The following is a 17,218-nucleotide window of genomic DNA, read 5'->3' as shown; positions in this document are numbered from 1 at the left end:
AAAGAAGAATCAGCTGACTCCAGATTCACCGACATGTGCTGGTTTTAGTCTCAGCTTACCTGAGGTCACATATGTGCTGGTTAAGAGAAGACACGCCAGAGGAAGCAGAGCTTGATGGTCCAGTATAGCGTCCTGTTGTTTCTGTTGTTTCTCCTACGACAGCGTGACCTTTGTTGGGTTCAGAAACACCCTCCCCCCGCCGCCTGGCTCAGCGATATAAGGACACATTAAATCAAGATAGGACTGCTCTATTAGGAAGGGAGACTGTCTCATGCTACATGTAGATAACCTTGTGTTATTAGCTCCCTGATGGCCAATCAATACAGCACTTCCTAGCTGCTGAGGATGAACCAAGTCCCTCACCTAGATAATCATCTCTTGCTGTCTGAAGCTGAATAATTGGGGGCCTCTCAATCCCAGCGTTGTTGACAGGAATGCTTTGCATATTAAAAACGCTGCACTAACAGTCTATCACTCTGAACAGAGCATAAACATGCATATACATAATATTTGGAGATAATTGAGCTGGGATGCATTCCCGAACCCAGAGGAACCAAAATAGCTCGATAAAACGAGGCCGGGATGTATGGAAGGACCGCTGTTTACGACTGTCTCAGGAAGACAAGTGCAGCGCGAGCCGAGTCTCTGAAGGCCGTTTCTCTGTGGAGCGGTGACATCATCTTCCCACTGAGCAGCTGGTCCCCAGCCGGTGGGACTGACATGGATGATGACGGTGATGATGTTTAAACGAAGCGCTCCCTGTCCATCTGTCCAAGCTTTTACCGCTTTTCTGTGTTCTCGCTTCCTCGTGTGACCACGGTCTCGGGTTATCCATTTCCTGTTCTACTCATAATACCTTGTGATGTCACGTATTCAAACAATAAAGAGCGGCGGTGGAGTAAAGAAGCTGCCTTCAGAGCTGCCACACTCACTTCTCTCAGCGAGTCTCTTTAATTACAGCGATCAGTGACGCAAACATCTAAATGCACTCAGGGAGATCACAGAGGCACCGAAAAGAACACCACCGAATATAACCCAAAGTCTCTCTGCTGAGGTGCTTAGAGGCGTTAGAGAAGCTCAAACAGAACAGATGTTTTGATCCTTCCAGTTGTTTTTGTTAAACTCTTCAAAGAAATAATTTTCTCCCAGGCAAGAAATTAAATTCCCCCACGGTGTGTCTCTTTTTGTCCCGTCTCCCTCCCCTCACCCCAAACAATGGCTGCCCCTCCCTGAGCCTGGTTCTGCTGGAGGTTTCTTCCTGTTAAAAGGGAGTTCTTCCTTCCCTCTGTCATTAAGTGCTTGCTCATTGGGGGGTTCATCTCTGTATTATTGTAGAACAACAGTATGAAGCACTTTGAGGTGACTGTTGTTGTGATTTGGCACTATATAAATAAAACTGACATATTACTTCTCTGTGTTATATGAGTCAAAGGTATATGGACAAAATGGGTAATAGGTGATGGGATATATAGTAGTGGTGGACAAGCAGAGGAAGACGGCTGTAGTGATAGATGCAGTGATACTGAATGACAGGAACATCAGGAAGAAGGAACACGAGAAACTGGAGAAATACCAAGGGCTCAGAGAAGAGCTCGAGAAGATGTGCAGGGTGAACAGTGGTCCCAGTGGTACCCTATAATTTCCTTCGGGATTAATAAAGTATTTCTGATTCTGAATCAGAGCATTAGGTGCAGTGACTCCCAAGCTAGGCGAGTGGCTCCAGCAGATCCCAAGAACAACATCAGAGATCTCTGTCCAGAGAGCGCAGTCCTGGGAGCAGCTAAGATACTGCAGGACCCTCAAGCTCCCAGGCCTCTGGTAGAGGACCCGAGCTTGAAGGACAACAGGCCGCCCACAGGGGCGACAGGGGAATTAATTTTTTTATATGTGGCACTATGATGAAGATAAATACATGAAAATATTTGCCCCCCATTTTATTTTTATGCTTAAAGTCACTTTTTTAGGAAAGACTACTGTTATTGTCTATTGTGCTGTAATACATGTTTCGCCAGCAGAGGGCGCTCAGTGTCTTACGCATCAGCATTGACAGCTCAGTAGAAGAAGTGTGGTCAGCAGCGTACAGCCCACGCACCGAGTGGCGTTTGTTAACCTGCCTTCTCTGTTTTTTACAGGTAAGCTGGGTTGAAAATAATATATAAGTTATAGACAAATATAGCAATCAATCATAAACGTCTTACAGATGTCGAGCTAAAGAGTGAATTCACGAGTTTAAGGGTTCGTAGAAATGAATCGCCACCAGATGTCGGCAAAAATGGCGGACTCGCAGTCCGTGGCGATCGTGGTAATGAACCCGAGAACTGTTTCGTGTCTTTGTGAGTTAAAAGGATATAAGGTAACTACTGAGGGATGTACGTGACGACAGTGAAAGCACGAGCTTATGGCCAAACCTTCTTTGAACAGAGTCAACGTGTGGAAACGGAAATGCTAAGCTAATTGTAGAGTCAGGCTAATGGAGCACAGGTGTTACTATAGCTGTGCTACTTCAGTTATTAGACTGTGCTGTAAGTCTGCAGAGCCGCACTGTGTAGTTTTGGACAGTCTGAGAAAATGTAAATCGCTTTATGTTCTTTTCATTTAGAGCGAATGGAGCAGAGTTAGAAAACAACTTAATGAATTTCCTCAAAATTGATGTGCTTTGTGAATGGGGCTTTGGAGTTGACGTCACGCCGCAGTGCATTGTGGGAGCGCGGCACCATCGTAGCAGGCCACGAATCAAAACAAACACTATGTTGGACGGAAGATTGCTACGAACCACACTTAAAAGCAGCTCAAAAGAAAAAGGACGCTATAGAGACAGATTGCGTCCAGATGCAAAGAGACGGTACTTGCAAAAAATAGCGTGCGTGGGAAATGTGGAGCCGTATGAAAGAACGGCAGTGGAGTAGAAACCCTGAAGATCAGCCGCGATTGCCTTAGCCTGATATATTTTCCTACCTCATCTGTGGAGTAAGCACATACACAGCGAAACAATTTCGCAATTATAAATGTTTGGAGGCGCACATCCAACTCACCAAGGATCGGGTACAAGATTTGGCTATTTTTAAGCCTCCACGTCGTGAATACGCCGTCATTCAAACAAAGGTAAGTCAGCTTAAGTACTGCGAGTAAAATGCGTTTGATTTCCCCCGAACATTCAGATTAGTGCAGCATAAATTCATTCATGAGGGGAAATTACAGTGAGAACATGTTGAGGCTGTTAGAGGGATAACAGTGAGTTCAGTGCACTGATGTGACATTGTCCTGAAGGATGTAGTTATTCTCTATGGTTAAAGAAATTGCACTAATTAATTTACATTTATTATAAACAATCCTACTTATACATATCGCTTAAGTGTTTGTCCTGTGTAGCTACAAATATATTGACATTGATCAATGACCTGCAGAATCTCCTTATCATATTAAGTAATTCATAATTGTCACTTAAAGTCAAACTTGATGCTTTCTCCCTCTTGAAAGTGATGACATCCTTGCATTACATCCTTTAGGTTCATTTTTTGCTGGCAGATTAAAAAACAAAAAACAGGCAGATTTAGAATATAGCATGCATCGTTCTATAGATGGATACATGAAAACACTTTATTTGTTACATTTATGATAAATGGATTTGAAAGTAGATAAAACACATCGGCCTTGCCTCATTAAAGTTCTTGTCTTTAAATGAACTGTCTGTGTTTCAGGTCCTGCACTCTCAAAGACTGAATGAACCAGCATTGCAGCCATGGGTCACTGTGAGCATCACAGGGAAGGTTGAAGCCGCCCGCTGCACCTGTGAGGCCGGAGTCACAGAGACCTGCAGCCATGTCGCTGCTCTTCTGTTTAATGTAGAAGCAGCAGTGTTGATCTGTGGCACAAGGACTGTTACAGATGAACCTGCATACTGGGCTTTGCTGGGTAATATGACCAAGATACAGTCAGTGGTTGGCCATAAGATAGACTTCTCCTCTTCAGCTGCCCAAAAAAAGGCTCTCAATCAAAACATAAACAGACCATCTGTAGTGACAGGGAAAAGAAGCCGTCCTCAGAAAAGAAAAATCCCACCTGCTTCTGTGGAGGAGTTGGATCAACTGATGGGAAAATATTTCTCCAAGCATAGTTCTGTTCTGAATAACCCATAATGTATTTAGGGGTCTACATTTATGCCTCAAGTGCATTGCCATGTAAATAATTTGCATTTACTGAATATGTACTTACTAAGTACCACTGTTCAAAAGTTGAATAAAGAAACAAGCAGATGTTTGCCTTTTTTAAATTATTAAAACCACTTTGTTGAACATCACATCAGTTACAATGTAGATGTAACAATGTACAATGTTGTTTATAGTTTACAAAGGACAAAATGTTCACATAAAATCATGACAGCATTTAAATATCACCCACCACTAGCATTCTGTAATTTACTGTCACTACATATACAGCACAAGACTTTTAAGAGTATTTAACAAGAGCATTTTTCCCTGGTTTTACTACCACACTGGGGCACGTTCACCCTCACATGGAAGATGTAATCTGATTGGCATGGCGGTTAGGGGTTAGCATGTTGTTTGAAGCAGGGATTTCGGAGTGCCCCACACTGGAAAAAAAAAGGCACTGGCCATCTCTTGGATTTATGTAAGCATCTTGCATGTATTTAACACAATTGCCTCATGTTTTAAAGTTAAATGTAACTATATAGTGTAAAAACTACATGATATGCAGAAAGGGTGTATTAAATTGTTCATATCATGTTCAGGTGAAGTAAGTCAATAAGATAGCAACGTTAAATCTCGTGAAACCACGCGTGATTTCATCTCGCGGGCTTTGGATCGTGGTTTAAAAAAGGCATCCATCTCAGTCAAGTCAAGCAGCCAAATCTACGTTTTTGGTATGTCTTGATATTTTGAATTAATATTTACCATATTTCAGCCAAATGTAGTTAAACGTCTAGAGTGTCGCCATGTAACATGCTAAAAAAGAGCCGTTAGCTTATTTGCTGTTTTATCTGTTGTCAAAGAATTGGCGCTTTTTCATCTGAGTTTGTCTTTGGCACAAGAGCCGTAATATCACATTAAACCTAATTATGAGGCGCTCTTAACATAATTTGTTTTTCTGTGTGAATAGATTTGCCGACTGACTCTTCAGTTACATTGTGTATTTACTGCACCGTGGTGTTAGTGAGATTTTGGACATTGAACAGCTTTAGCTAATATCATCAGCGGCATTATGCTAGCTTACATCCCTGCCCCTCCTGCCCTCACCTGCTGTGCTTTTGTTTTTGTTTGTTTTTTGCTGCACATTGAGAGACGACCTCTATTCTGCATTTCACCAGGAGTCAGCTGATGGATTGTGGGTTCAAGGTGTTATGGTAAGCAAGTATATTCTATTTTCGCTTAAGGTTTCTGTAACTTAATTATAATAGGTTTTGTATAATTATTAGGTGCATGCATACACAAACACACCACCCTATTAATACAACTGAGAAATCCAAAATCTGCCATAGGTTTAACTTATACCTGCATGTATTGTCAGAAAGGTGATTACTGGACTCACATTAATGCACACTTGAACTAAAATGAGGTTGTAACTTTTGGGTTGCAAATCAGAAACAAACATCTTTGGATTTTTTTAATCCCATAAGATGTGGAAACACAGTTTTTATTCAACAAAACATTACTGATTAACCAAGCACAGTGCCTGCTGTTATTTCAAAATAATTTTATGTCATTTCAGATAAAATGCAGCATTCCAGTGCATCCCAAACATGCCTTTATAGTCAAGGTTTCTGACGAGGTGAGTTTCTCTCTGACAGTCTGCTGACAGTGTTTGCAAAGTGATCGGGGGAACAGGGCACAAAGCTCGGTCCTCTACCAGAGGCCTGGGAGCTTGAGGGTCCTGCGCAGTATCTTAGCTGTTCCCAGGACTGCGCTCTTCTGGACAGAGATCTCCGATGTTGTTCCCGGGATCTGCTGGAGCCACTCAAAGGTATCGAAGAATCCATAGGTCCCTCATCCTATTCATGTAGCCCCGTCCACCAGGGTTACTTGCATAGTAGCATTCCAGCAACGCCCTGTTTTCGTGTCTTGCCCACCGATGCCTTCTTGTTCCAGTAGCCCACTTCTCGTCAGGGCGCCCTGGTTCCTCAACACCTGACGCGGACCTTGTTGATCCGAGCGACGTCCGAGCCGGCATGCCTTCATATTTATCTGTTGCGCACTGCTGGCACGGTCTCCGCGCACAGAAAATCTGCGTTGCGCACAAAAAAATCTAACCTGAATTGCAATTAAGTTTAACAATTCTGTTTTGCAGTGTTAGTCAGTGACTGGCTGCTCCCGTATGGGATCAGAACGATGCCACCTTATCCCATAGTTCAGCTAATCATGCAATTCACATTCGTATATACGCAGCTAATCAACGTCATTGACAGGCTATGACAGCGTCCTTATGTGCCGACACCGGTGTTTTAGCAAAGCGGCTGATGTGGAGTGAAGCCACGTTAACAACAACGTGTACAACCATTGGAGATGTGAGCAGGACAGACGGGACAACTGACGGGAAAAGTGTGGACTTTATACCAGTTTTTAAACTGTGTTGATCGGCCACGTAAAACCAGAGTTATGATAAAATATCTGCAATGTTTGTTTTTCTTGCTGAATACTGTCATTGCTTATATTTACTGCAGGAAGAAATGGGAAAAACTGCGTTTTATAAGGAAAATGCTCGAAAGCCTGTGAGCAAAAACCCCCACCCTTTCCTATTGGTGGAAAATGTACCATGTGGACCAATCAAAAAATGATATGGCAACATGGCATTTAGTTGTTTAGGAAGGGGGAAGTTTTATGAGTGACGGCGATGTTTTGAGATGTGAGAGATTTGCGACGTTTAGCACAAATCTTGTGTTGTTAGTGTGTAGTTAGTGTGTAGTGTAGTCAATAGTTTTGTTGTGTGTCAGAACAATGAGGCGACTGCTGAGTGTTACAGGTGTTACAGCAGTGACACATCTGCTGCTGTCAGGCCTGCAGGTATCAGGCTGTTGTTCTCCTTCATCTCATAGTGGACAGAAATTATTTTTGGAGTGACACAAATAATTTGTGTGGCATCAGATTTGATGCAGAACAGCTGATTGCTCTGTAAATAGTTTGAAATGTTTATTTAAAAAACGCCTTGACTGCATTTTTAGATAAAAGCTGCAAAACTTTGTTGTTTGCATAACTCAGTTACATTTTTGAAGAAGTAACTATATAATTAATTATCCAACATTGGTCATTATTTACTGTATTTTGCAGACAGAGAGTTACAGACTCTCTCCCAGACCTCAGAGTCAGAGCTTTATAAAAAAAATAGAAAGTTGTGTTTTCAAAATTGGAGTCCAAGTTATTTTTCCTTCCAGTAGTGTTAACATGCTACACATGGACAAGATTTTTTTTTTACATTTTCATTGTAATTAGGCTAAAACACTTAATTAAAAGTCTAACATAAATGCTGTAATTTGATTACTTTAATAAACATGTAACTTGGATGGATTGATGCTGGCGTGACCACAGTGCACACGTCTGCTGTCGCTCACAGAGGTCCAAGGGATCGCTCAGGGAGTTTGTGCGTTCGCTCAGACACAAGAAACATTAAGGGGGAACATTGCATCAGTGCTGTTTTTACATCTAGACTGGATTACTGCAACTTATTATGTTGCTGGATTGAGCCAAACACGACTGCACCTGCTAGACTCAGGGAACGTGGTCATGTTCTTCAGATATGATTGGCTACGATTGGCTCTTAGAGGCGATGGTGTATTTTCAGTCACAGCCCCAAAACTCTGGAGTCGTCTCCCTCGTTTATTTTCATGAGCTTTTGCAGCTTCAGACTAGCTTTAACTTAGTATGACCTTTTCCCCAGGGCATCTCTTTTACTTTTATTATTTTAATTTTTATTATTTACTGGTTTTAATTGGTCAGTCTTGTTTGTGATGAGCTTACCAGTCAGTGTCTGTTGTGTTTGAATGTGCTGTACAAATAAACTGTGGAACTATTTCACAATATTTTGCAAACGCGTTCACTCAAAGACTCACAAAGGACTCCCAAAGAATTCATGTTTAATTATGTTAAAATGGCATCTTTACTTCAGAAAACGACAGTGCGCCTGCGCTCTCAGCTTAGTTTGTACGTAAAGCAATAGAGGTGACATCACTACCATCGAGAAGTCCACCGTGCACTAAAAACCATCACACTGATCATCATCAGCGTGTTAAGCAGCACTCGCACACCTACACAACACGTGATGTCCTATACGTGCTTTCTGGCTTTACCTGATAAAACTCCAACAAAGCATCTTTAAAATGAACGTGTGGAAATAAATCTGAATTCCTAGCATCTCCGTTTGGCGGTCCGTGATGCACTCGCAGCTCCCTGCGGCGTGGCAAAGCCAGCAGACATATCAGGACAGAAGTGAAAGTTCAGACGGGCAGTTTGAAAACTGAAGGACTGATGGTAACCCGGCGCTGCCATCCACCTCTTTTGTCTAGACGGGAGTTTCTGGAGGTCGCTCAGTGGGTCTCTGTGGAATCAGACGTTGGCAGGCGGGGTAAATTTTATATAGCTGTCATGTCTCCGTCTCTGCCTCCCATGGTGATACTGAGGGCATGAATGTTTGTGCCAGCCTTACAAGGGCAACATCAAACCGCTGTGTGAGTGTCACAGTGAGAGGAGGGCTGCTCTAATATCCAAACATATGGAGATATCTGCCAGAAGTGACAGTCAGCCCAGCTCCCACCCACGGGAGCGGCTGTTCCTGGGGCACGACTGTGGCCGAGCACCAAGGGACTCGAAGCAAAGCCTTCCACTTGGAGGGGTTGGGGGTGGACGCTGTCATCGCTGGATCAGTGGAGGAAGAGGACTCCGTGGACCGAGGTTCAGTACAGAGCACTCAGGGGATGATTCACATGCGTACAGCACAGACATTATAAACCGCAGCATCAGCTGCTTTAGGAGTGCGTGAAATGTTTGCCCCATAGGCTGAGGTCGGACCTTAAAGAGCCTCGAACACCAGCAGGGAGCAAAATTTCAGTTTAAAGACCTGCAGACCCCCCCACTGCACAGCTTCCTGCCAACAGAAACCGATTTAAAAAAACAACAACAAAACAACTGAAATTAAAATTCAGTTTTGTTTGTATTCTGCTAAATCACAACCACAGTCATTCCCCTGTGCTAGCCTCTGATTGGTTGGCAAACACACCCAAAGGCATCATAAGAATTCTCTGAGGCATGCTAACCAAACAGGAAGTGCTGTTTCCTACACAGGATGGAGGCCTTCAGTGTTGGCTCTGCCATGGTGTCCTGTGAAGAGTTTTAGGACAGTGATGGAGCTTCTGTCAGAGTCATTAGAGGAACAAACTGCTTTGAGGATGATGTAAGCGTTGCTGTGCAGCAGCGATGTTGAACCTGCTGTAGATATCGAGTACTGTGAAAGCGAGTGACCTCTGTGACCCCGGGCATCAGTCACACCACATGTCTGGAGGTCACTGTGGGTGCGTTTGAACTGGGTCACAGCATAGCTGCCAGCTTCCTGCATTAAAACTGCTATTAAGCTAAGCTGAAGCTAATCTTTGGCCCATAATGAGTGTCTGTAACTTTGTGCATTTTTACACAAACTGCCACGTGACAACACTACTGAGAAAGTAAGAGGATGATAAGATGTACGAGTCACAGTGAAGACGGCGTTCCTCCTTCAGTGCTGTTAGACACAGATTCTCTGAAACTCTTTCTACTCGGACATTTTCCCTCATGTGTTGTTTGTTTTTCTGACACTTCCCTGCAAACTTTCTTGTTGCCGTCCCCTTAGATTGAGAACGATTCCGATCATCAGACCATTCGGTAATTATTAAAGATGCAAGCTAACCTGAACCAAGTCTTCACCTGTTCTGTAGGGGTGGCTGGAGGTCAGGAGGTTGAGCAGGTCTACTAATCTAAATTGATTCAAAGTAGGGCTGGGTGATATGGCCTAAAATTCATATCGCGATATAATTTGAAGCATGTGCGGTAACGATATATTCTTTTCTTCTGTATAACGTATTTTCCACACTAAAAATCCTTTAATTTTCTCAAAAATCGAGAGTGTGCCTTATGTATGAATTCTGGTTGTGCTTACTGACCTCGAACTGATGTGGGCTGCAGAAATCTGTTAAAATGTTTTAGTACACTTTGGTAAGCCGCACTGCTTGATGGATCGTCAGAGCGTTACGGCTGCTGTAGTGAGGAGCTTCACGGCGTATTCTGGGTCCTAAACTCCGTCTCTTTAGGTCCCAAAGTCAAACGAACACTGAGAGTTAAAAACTGTCTAAATTCTTTCATCTTTAATAAAATCATCAGCGTTGCTGCTTTACCAGGTGTAACAATTAAGTTTTAAATCCATGAAAACAGAATTTATTACATTTAACAGAGTTAGAAGTTAACAGGAAGTTAGCTCGCTAGCTTCCACCTAAACATTTCATACCATGTTCTGACTGAGAGATTTTTGAAGCTAATTCAAACGTACAGCTCTGCTACCACTTCCAACATAAATGAAGACAGAAAACTAAACAGCAGTGACGTTTACAGGGTTACTGAAGTTGGACTACCTGGTATATAATGTTGTGCTACGTGATTGCTAGCAACACAGCTATGTTAGCATAACATTAGCACAGTGAAGCTGGAGGATGAACGCCAACTTTTTTCCACTCGATAAAAGTTAACGTGAGGGATTCTGGTGGTCAGGGACAAATGCAGTCACATAGCAGGATGCTATTCATGGGCCAAACTTCAGTCAGGAGAACAACTGAGATCATTCATCCACAATACGAGGTTAGTCATTAATATACTGCAACAACATGGGAATAGAGAGAGAATTCAACATTAATGAATCAATGTTACGGAAGTGGAGGAAGCGCAGCTTTTGGCTTTCCCCATATTTGAAAAAGTGCTTCATCTCTTTGCTGTGACTGTCGCCATAATTTGCAGATGATAATGGTTGTAGCCGCTGTGATGCTTTCGACCAAAACAGGCGCAGCTTGATGACATCATCCACATGCGCTATCGCGATAGAGCGATATAGTCAAAATCTCTATCGTTGGCCAAATTTATATCGTTTCTATCGTATATCGTTTCTATCGCCCACCCCTAATTCAAAGTATCTTTGGGCAACACACCACACCCCAAACAGCTGTTTGATGCATTCGTTGGACTGTGAATGTTAGGAAAGCACTCAGACATAGAAACAGTGCTCGGGTGAATGTTTTTCAAAGCACAGAGTGCTCCTGCTAAACAGAAGAGAACTGTATAAGAAGCAGTTCATTTTCACTTCAGGTCTCTTTTCCTTTAGTGTGTCGCTGGTTTGTATTTGCACACATGTGCACCGGCACAGACGTGGGGTTCCTTCAAATGCGTTCGAAGGTGCCTCAGCTTCATTAGCTTTACAGTTTTCATTTTAACTGTCCACCTCTGGCTTTGGTAAGATGATGAATAATGATGGTCCGGCTGTGTTAAGTTAGCTTTCGGCTGAACTTTAACTCATTTCCATTGTTCTGGTAATTGTGTCTGTTTTCTTGTTTGGTGTATCTATGTAAGCTAAAGCTGGACTCATTCATGTTTCCACATGAAGCACGTATCAGGAAACAGATGATTGTTCTCTGCTCTGTCGTGATACTCGTGTAGTCCAGCATCACTCAGCTTTTTACTGGAGAGCTGGCAGCAGATTAATTATGGTGGCCTGCTGGGATATTGCTTTCACATTCAAACAGCCAAAGATATGTACTGATATTAAGATAACTTACTAACAGCACGATTCAGGCGTGTAGACATGTAACCCAAATCTGTGGAAGTGTCTCAGGTGACCATCAGCTGACATCATCCCATCCAGAATGGTTGAGATATTAAAATATTCTATGAATATTTTACATTTGAACTGGTGGTCGACGTTCCACAACCCTGCTCTCCGTGTGACGTCAGTTGGAGACGCAGCTCAGAGCTGAGGCTGCTCCTTCAGCTCCTCCGGGACGTTCAGTAAACGGCGCGAGCGCTAGCAGGCGGCAGGGTAGATGTGTGCAGATGGTATTGACGGCATAGTGACAGCATGTTGATTATCCAGCCTGTGGGAGGCTGGGCCTGTCTGGACGTCAGATGGGAGTCACAGCACAGAGGAGTGATGAGACAATCATACGGAGAGGGAGAGAGAGAGGAGGGCACATGTCAGGGCCAGAGGACGAAGACTATCAGCTGTCTGTCTCAGCTGACACGCACACAGTGCGATCCTGATCAGATTAGCTGCAGTGACACTCGAACATGAACTTCAGGAACAGCCTGTAGCACCCCCGGCTCTCGTGTGATGTGTTAAAGATGAAGATTACAGCGCGACTCTCCTGCAGATCTATTCAGGCTTTGTATATTTATCAGCTCGTCGTTCTGTTTCACAGCCTCTGCTCGGTATCAGTTCCTCCTGTGTTTATTGTAATGATGTGCATCGAGCCCCCTTACAGACAGGAGCTTTGCGACGCCTATATATCTGTTCTTTTTTAACATCGCCCCCATCAGGGTTCAGATCTGCTGAAATGAGCATCTTCTATTATTTGTATAATGTTTAATTATGCATTAGGTTGTGGTGGGTGCATTAAAAGATTCAAGTAAAATCCTCATTAAATTTGCATAAGTGACGACGTTTAAATGAGTACAAATGCATAGGCTGAAGTCCATTTAGTACCCATACATGAAAGAGCCCACATTAGTTTTATTCATTTCATTTTCAAAGTTCTAAAACTTGAAGTAAACAAACAGATTCAATCTGACCTGAAACTTCCATAAGAAGAGCTTCAATATTAATAATAGACCTTAATGGGCTTATAACGTAGTTGGATTGATGGGTTAATTTAAACTAATTAAAAGTCCCGCACCTCTATCTTAACAAGCTTCCTCCAACGGAAGCTTTCCAGCCCGTGAGGACATTCAATGAGGGTAAAATGTAAATAGACAGGATATTTTTTATTTATATTTGTGTTGTTTAGCTTTAAACGATCATTCAAACAGGAAACAGGAAACCAAAGGTGAGACGATGAATGCTGGAACTGAACATTGAAGAACATCTAGTTTAGATGTCAATTTTGTTAAAACAAGAAATAAAGACTGTAAACATTATGTAATGATACAAAATCTCCATCCAATCAGGTTAATTAGTGAAATAATTGGGTTCTATAAGAGCAAATCAGGTTCTCGGGTAGCACTGAATAGGGCTGGGCCATATCATTATCTTTCACGGTAACACCGGTGTAATGTTGGGCAACGATAAGAAAATGAAATATCACGATAGAATATGGGTAAAACGCGCATGTGCAGTGCCTTTGTTTTCATACACACATGGCGGTGACGCAGAACGAGAAGAGCGAGAGCGGATAGTTGAATGAAACGATGAACCAGAACTGGTTTGTAAAAATGCTGCAGCTTCACTGGTGTGGAACTGGTTTAGCTTTCGTCAGATACACAACAAAGCACTATTTTTGGTAGCGCATGCTGTTGTTTGGAAAATACGGCACACTTAAAATCAATCCTTTAATTTTTCTGAAAGTCGACAGAGCCCCTTATAATCCCGTGTGCCTTATGTATGAACTCTGGTTGTGTTTACTGACCTCGAAACAATTTTATGTGGTACATGAAAATCTGTCAAATGTTTTAGTACGACTTTGCTAAGCTACGAAGCCGCACAGCTTGATGGATTGTCGGAGCATCAAGTGGCCATCATATAGCCCGACGGGCGGGGCTGAGATAGATTTTGGTCGCCCGACTGGAGATATCGCTAGCCCCGGGACGTCGGGCTAGCGAAAAACAGCTGCTTGTTTAAGTGAAAATACGTTGATGGGTTGTTGTTTTTTTTGCACTAATAAAGTTGTGGAGTCGTAAAGTATTTCATCTAGTGTCAATTATATCGTCAGTTATATCGTTATTGTAAATTTTCAAATGGATATCGTGATAAATCTTTTTGGTCAGTGCTCTAGCACTGAATAAAAAACAGACCTGACCGTTCTTTTGGAAATCGCTGTGCGTGCTCGACGACACCTCTGAAAACCCACACGTATCAACTCCACCCTGCACAGGAATAACTGAGGACACCTCCACCGTCTCTGAGCCTCACTGCAAATGAAAACCTTGGACAGATCTTACAAATATTAGTGTGTCCTCTGTTAATGGAAAACGTGATCATTTGCAGTTTATCAGTCAAGTAAAAGTGTGGATGGTGCTAAACTGAACCGGGTCTGTAAGCAGCTTGAAAAAGCCCGCTCTCGCACTGGACTCACATTTTAAACATTCTTACTAAAAGAGTTTAACACGTCCTCGTTAACTGTCCAGTAGGATTGATTGTTTCTCTTATGTTTGCTGACAGCTGCAGGACTTTTTATGAAAACAGATTAATAGTTGGGGTTTCTGATGTCCTCTTGTCCTTGTTGTCTCTGTCCGTGGTCCTGACACGCCTTAGTTTGTGAAATGGTGGCGAGAACTACCTGCACCTAACTGTGTCAACAACAAAAGACCTGATCAACGACTTCAGATGCTGTAACACCATAACACCAAGTATAAAGCTGGTGTATTGACAGCATGGACGTACAGATCCTGCAGTCTTACAGATATCTCAGCACGATCTTTCACCACCAACTCAAGTTGACTGTGAACACGAAGACCATCGTAAAATGGAGTAAGCAGAGAATCGTCAAGGTCGTTGAAATCTAATGTTTTAATTTATTAAAGTCTTTCAACATCTTCTCTCTTCTGCTGGTTTAATGTTTCGTCTGTTAAGGACAGAAACTCCCAGCATTGTTCACACCTGCTCCAAAATCATAAGCTCATGCACAGAGACCTGTGGTCATGCTGGAAAACTCAGGTGATCAAGAAGGTCAAACACATTATTAACCATCCTGACCTGTTTTATCATCGCGCTTTGGGAAGTGGCTCTCAGCTGCCCCACAGTAACAAACACAGGAACAAACAGAGATTTAAAATCTTGGATTCCTTCAGCTGTTAGATCAACATGGGTCAGTTTGAGTAATTTTTCTGTCACTGTTCGTTTTTAGACATTGTTGTTCTTATTCTATATTAATTGAGTTATTGATTCTTATTTTTATTGTTTATTTATTTTGACCTCATTGTTTGTTGATCTGCCTGTCGACACGCAGGAGTGTTTGTGATTATCTACAGCTACTTTCAGTACCATTGATATTCATTTAGACTCTTTTTCTCCGATTGATCTTTCTGAGTTAACTTCAATAATTACTTCATCCAAACCATCAACGTGTCTTTTAGACCCCATTCCTACAAAACTGCTCAAAGAAGTCCTGCCATTAATTAATTCTTCGATCTTAAATATGATCAACCTATCTCTAATAATCAGCTATGTACCACAGGCCTTCAAGCTGGCTGCAGTTAAACCTTTACTCAAAAAGCATCTCTAGACCCAGCAGTCTTAGCTAATTATAGGCCAATCTCCAACCTTCCTTTCATATCAAACATCCTTGAAAGAGTAGTTGTCACACAGCTAACAGATCATCTGCAGAGATACTGTCGACCATAATATCCTATTAAAGCGATTAGAGCACGCTGTAGGTATTACAGGTACTGACTGCACTGCAGTGGTTTGGGGCCTTTTATACAATGATGCAAAGTTCATAGGATAATTGTATTGATGTTCATAAGTTTATCTACTGTTCATTTAATATTCAATCTTCTGTCAGTTTGGGCCAGCCCACCGTCTGGTGACATCATCCGCTTAGTAAGGTGGGCAGTTTAATGTCTGATGAGCAGTGTTGGTGCGGTGGGGGTGCACTGATTGCTGTGGGATGTTATGTGCGCGTGAATGATAAGTGAGTATTAACATGTGTTGCATTTTGCCTTTGTTCATGCTGGTACTGTAATGTGTTTATCATTTAGGAGCTAATGTAGTCCATAGTTGGAGTGGTAGGCCACGCATGCAACGCGTGAGCTCACCCTCATTTCATATGCTAATTTATGTTGTTAGCTTATCCTGGTTTAGCGTTGTTGACGCATGTGCGGTCTCTCATACGTCCGTAACGTCATTCCTGTGTTATCAGAGCTTCTCTGTATGTTGTACGTGGTGCTTGTGATTGTTTACTTTAAAATGGAGTTTGTAGCGGACAATTAGTTACGTGGATTAATAAGATGCCGATCGTAGTTCGACCGGAAGTATCACGTTCCCGCTTGCCCTTCACAATAAGAGCATTCCGGCGGATTATAATGGGGAAGCTTTTATTTTTGTAAACTACCGGAAGTTCTATGTACCTACGGTAACTTAACCTCGCATTAATGCTGTTTAGTTGCATAGTGTGAGCAGTTTGCAGTGTACAATATTTTTCTGATCTTTATATATGGTTATGTTAACTATATTGTATTATGTCTATATCTGAGTATGTCACTTGTCTATTCTCTTTATTTATCGTTATTTGTATTGTTTATTTCCTTTGTAGAAAACCACACATATACACACACAACTGTTTTACAGCCCCGGGAATTGAGTTGTGACAATAAAGGGCCTCAAACCGAACCTCAAGCTCCTTCTTCCATACTCTGGGACAATTTGGCCTTAAGTGCTGTTCTGGCCGACACACCGGGGTGACCGTAGTGCTAAAGACTGATTCACTGCCACAGTCGTGCCTATCTTTGATATCTCCACTACAATCATGCCTATCTATCAGACTCCAGTTTGTTAATGGAGAGTCTTTTTCACACACTAAGTTTAACTATGGAGTTCCACAGGGTTCAGTGCTAGGACCAATTCTGTTTACATTATACAAGCTTCCCTTAGGCAGCATCATCAGAAGGCATAGCATACATTTACACTGCTATGCAGATGACACCCAGCTCTATTAGTTAATCCAAAATGCTGCAGCAAGAGTCCTGACAGGGACTAGAAAGAGAGAGCAGATTTCTCCTGTTTTGGCTTCCTGTTAAATCCAGAATTCGGAATCCTGCTCCTCACATACAAGGTCTTAAATAATCAGGCCCCATCTTATCTTAATAACCTTGTAGTACCATATCACCCTATTAGAGCACTTCGCTCTCGCTCTGCAGGCCTACTTGTTGTTCCTAGAGTATTTAAAAGTAGAATGGGAGGCAGAGCCTTCAGTTTTCAGGCCCCTCTTCTGTGGAACCAGCTTCCAGTTTGGATTCAGGAGACAGACACTATCTCTACTTTCAAGTTTAGG

General features: G+C 42.4%; 1 long non-coding RNA gene across 1 annotated transcript; it reads left to right on the top strand.

Moving 5' to 3' along the window:
* The first annotated feature begins 623 nt into the window (after nucleotides 1-623).
* LOC146526321 (uncharacterized) lies at nucleotides 624-16,979 on the top strand. Its single transcript, XR_014874147.1, has 2 exons — nucleotides 624-5,362; nucleotides 5,728-16,979. It is a non-coding gene; the product is annotated as an uncharacterized LOC146526321 (long non-coding RNA).
* Nucleotides 16,980-17,218: the final 239 nt, after the last annotated feature.

The sequence above is a fragment of the Neolamprologus multifasciatus genome, chromosome 1 (assembly GCF_963576455.1).
Source record: "Neolamprologus multifasciatus chromosome 1, fNeoMul1.2, whole genome shotgun sequence".
NCBI classification, from domain to species: domain Eukaryota; kingdom Metazoa; phylum Chordata; class Actinopteri; order Cichliformes; family Cichlidae; genus Neolamprologus; species Neolamprologus multifasciatus.
The sequence above is the reverse complement of the archived record's forward strand: the minus strand, read 5'-3'. Positions and strand labels throughout refer to the sequence as shown.